This window comes from Mastomys coucha, unplaced genomic scaffold (genome assembly GCF_008632895.1).
Source record: "Mastomys coucha isolate ucsf_1 unplaced genomic scaffold, UCSF_Mcou_1 pScaffold23, whole genome shotgun sequence".
Lineage (NCBI taxonomy): Eukaryota > Metazoa > Chordata > Mammalia > Rodentia > Muridae > Mastomys > Mastomys coucha.
In genome coordinates this window covers 19356471-19360501 of record NW_022196906.1, presented here as the reverse complement: position 1 = coordinate 19360501, position 4031 = coordinate 19356471, and the positions used below count along the sequence as shown (strand labels likewise).

At 41.3% G+C, this 4031-nt stretch overlaps 1 long non-coding RNA gene across 1 annotated transcript in view; it reads right to left on the bottom strand.

Moving 5' to 3' along the window:
• Positions 1–4031, bottom strand: part of LOC116072102 — a 37251-nt gene that overhangs the window by 19298 nt on the left and 13922 nt on the right. The gene's annotated exons all lie outside the window — the stretch shown is intronic.

Below are 4031 nucleotides of genomic sequence, written 5' to 3'. Positions count from 1 at the left end.
CCCCCCCCCGCCACACACACGAGGCTTGTGTAGCTCCTGGCACAAATCTCAAGAGAAACAAGACCTGGGATCATTTGTCCTGGCCCTGAGATAGCACAGCCCATGTGAAAAGAGAACTAGCTAGTTTTCCAGCATAACATGGTATTTTATTTCACTGTAGTAGACTGCTAGGAAATCTCTGGAGACCCTGACAGCTGCATCTTGTCTCTAATATGAAGCCAGAGGGTGGGGCTGGGAGTGGGGGACTCATAATTCACAAGAGGCACAGCCCTGAGAAAGCTACTCTGCATATCTGAACCAGACATGGCATGGGGTTGCAGCTCTTCCAGTCCTCACTCAAGAATTCTTTTTGTCTTCGCTCTCCTCTTTATCTGCTGTCCTCATGAAAAGACCATTTATGGATGGCAGATGAGTACAGCAGAGCCAGCTTCTGTCTCCCTCTTTTTTCCCCCAGCTGCTGCTGCCATGTAAAAGACCCTTTGTTAGAGACTGAAAGAGCAGACACTGCTTGAATAATATCTTAAACCATTCAGGGGAAGGGTGTTTTATCTCGGATTGATGTAAGCACTGTTTTTGTTTCTAAAGGAGTTCTGCAGCTGATTTAAATATTCTTTTTTTAAAAAATGATAGACTTATGTGGCAAAGAAGTGTGCTATAGGGTCTCTTTACAGCAATGCAGAATATGGGAAGCATTGATGATGCTGGAGGAGTGTAACAGGTAAACTGTGTGCTTTTCACACAGTGATTGTAATCGTCACAGGATCCTGCAAAGTGCCTACCATCAGCCTTTATTTAAAGCATGGTGGCATGAATGAGTCAGAGGAGGTTTGTAGACAAAGTTAACAATAATAGAACATGCTGCAAGCTAGGAATGGGCTCAGCAAGTATAAAAGTACTAGCTGTTTATTTAGTTCATAGTTAGAAGAAGTCATATTCTGCAGAGACAGACATCCAGGCATGGTTGCACATGCCTATGATTCTAATAGTCAGAAAGACAAGACAGGGATTGTGAGCTTGAAGACAGCCTGTTCTACAGAGAGAGAATCTAGAAACTGAATTGCTAAGGCCCTGCAAAATTCAGAGTCCACTTCCTCTGGAATACACATTGCTGAGCCAAATAAAGAACAACTCTCTCTCTCCACTGCCCTCCCGTCCCCTTCTCTGCCCTGCCCTCTCTTCCTTCCTTCTTTCCTATCATCTGTCCTTTCATCCTTCCTTTTTGAGTATTTGTCCTTTTACAGTGAGTTAGACTTGGACTTGTAGTTGTCAAAACCACAGTTTTGATTAATTCCAGACCAGGTGAATTCTGACCAAGAACTGCATCCGTGGTCCTTAAATTATATACTAGTGGAAGAAAGCAGAAGGTGAAAAACATTACACTAGGACAGAACAAAATGACCTTCACAACTTTATTTACTCCCATGATTCCCAGGTCAGTTCAGCTCTTTGAGGCATGAAGGAGGGATCTGCCTTTAGGAAACTATGACTTTCAATATCAATGAAGCATCATTTTTCATTGGCTGCGGTCTTCTGCCTTCAGCTATTCATGGGATCAATTGGAAGCTAACCCATTAGGACTATGAGATTTGTGTCTCCTGTTGTTGCCCAAGGACACGGGGTGACTCTGACTTTAGAGGGCTTGAGCTGATGGTTCTGAAAGCTTCAATCTCTAACCTAACCAGTCTTAGTCCAGGAATTCAATGGATCTATGGTCTCAGCATGACTTTATTAACTGAGAAGCTTTAAAACAACTCTGAAATAATGATTGCCCTTTCTTTGGTAAGCACTAATGATGGGCTGACACTGTATATTTTAACTGTGTACACTATTTTAGTATAGTCTTTGCTGAATCCTGCCCTTCATATGGATGAATAAACTTAATGTTAGATAGGTTAATAGCCAACCCCCCCACACACACACCTAGATCTCTAAGATTTAAGCTTCCTCTTTTATCATTGCCAAAACCTTAAAGTAAAGAAGTAATTTTCTCCAGCTGATAGAATTTTAGGTTTAATGAACTTTTATATTTTATATTCAACAGAGGTTCACATTTAATCTTTAACTCTCAGACATAATTTTCAGGTGGAATTTCTGGCCCTTTGTGATTTATACAATCAGGGATCCTTAGTTAGAAGTGGCAGATTTGAGTGTGAGCTGATCTCAGCTGAAGCTGCAGCTTCCAAGCTCCCTTCTCTGTGCACCCATGGAATGGAATGGGCTCCATGGGATCTTTCATATGTGAGCTCTAAATAACTAAAAGAGCAAGCAGAGAGCAGCTACTTTCTCCTCACTCTTGGAAGCTGATGCAGGTCACTTCTGTCCTTGGAGTTCAGTCATGCTGCCCCCACCACGGTAACCACGGTAAGGTAGGACAGCAGCTTCTCCGGCTTCTCGGCCTCCCATAAGAGATGTGTTTGGCTCCCTAATGGACTCTAGCATCTTCAGAAAGTACCAGATTACTGACATTGGAAGCTTGGGACAGAAAGATAATGCAGATTCTGATCTGACCCTGTGAGCTCCTTTGTTTTGGCTTTCCTTCCTCACTGCCATCTCTATTTCCCAAATGATTTCTCCAAGAATCTCAAGGCTTTCAGCACTAGACATAGAAGCAATCATCTGTGACCAGTTCCTGGAATAAAGGAGAGTCAAATTCTTATGTTAAATCCCATATTAAGTAAATTTTAAATTAAATTAAAAGAATGAGCAGGTGATGACTTTTTTTGCAATTTTAAAGGGGTCATTTTCCAGATCATTAACTTTCTGTCTACTCCTTGCTAAAATCTACCTGTAAACCTGCATTGGCCTTTGCAATACCAGTTTTGTTCTCTAGGAGAAGGACAGAGCTAGGGATGCAAATGTTGTATGGAGGAGTGTTGCACACAGAAAAAGAGGTAATGGGAATCAGGTTGCATTGCAGACCCCACAAATCTTCCTCAGCTCAGAGAAGAAACTCCGGAGTCAAGCCGTCTCTTACAAGTCCCCATGTTGAGTGAAAATGATCCAATATAAGTCAGCCTTATTCAGTGATTGGATGTGACCTCGCCTAGAAAGCCAGGGAATGCACAAACTGAGGATGGGGCTTCTCAGTCCATCAGTGTCATGGCAGAGACCTGTGCTTTTTTATTCTTCTAGTGTTTCTCCATGCCCCTGGGAGGAGAAGGGGGATCATTTTTAGGCATTAGCTCCAACCATTTCCCCATAGTAAAAGCACCATGGGAGTCCTTCATGGATTTTTACATCCTGAATGTTTATTTGTGTTGTATACAAGAAAGAGTAATTTTTCTTCATTCCCCGGGAATAATTTTTTGTGCTGTTGAGCACAACAAAACTTCCATTAGGAATGCATCTACCAGATTAAAAAAGACAAGAAATATAATAGCCAGATACAATATATAACCTTGAACTGGAGCTTGGATTATTAAAACTGACCATAAAGGACATTTGGGACCTTGTGAGACACTTCAATATAGACTGAATATTTTGCTCTGTGCGACTGTATTGGTTTAACTGTTAAGGGATTTGTTTCAGTTTTATAGGTACATATAGATGTAAAAAAAGCAAAGAAACACTGAAGCTATTGTCTTGGTTACTTTTCTATTGCTGTGAAGAGATACCATGACCAAGGCAACTTACAAAAGAAAGCACTTAATTAGGGGCACATAGGGGCTAGTAGAGTCCATGATTATCATGGTAGAGAGCATGGCAGTAGGCAGATAGGCATGGTATTAGAGCAGTAGTTGAGAGCTTATAAGCAACAGACACAGAAAGAAGCTGGGTCTACATGGGCGTCTGAAACTGCAACATCCACCACCAGCAATATGACTCATCCAACAAGGCCCTATCTCTTAATCCTTCCCAAATAGTTCCATCAGCTAAGACCAAGTATTTAAGTATATGAGCCTATGGAGGCTATTCTCAAGATAATCACTGCAGCTAGCGAAGACACATCTCTTTTTTTTTTAATTTTTTATTAGATATTTTCTTTATTTACATGTAAATTTCTCCTTTCCCAGTTCCCCCTCCAAAAAACA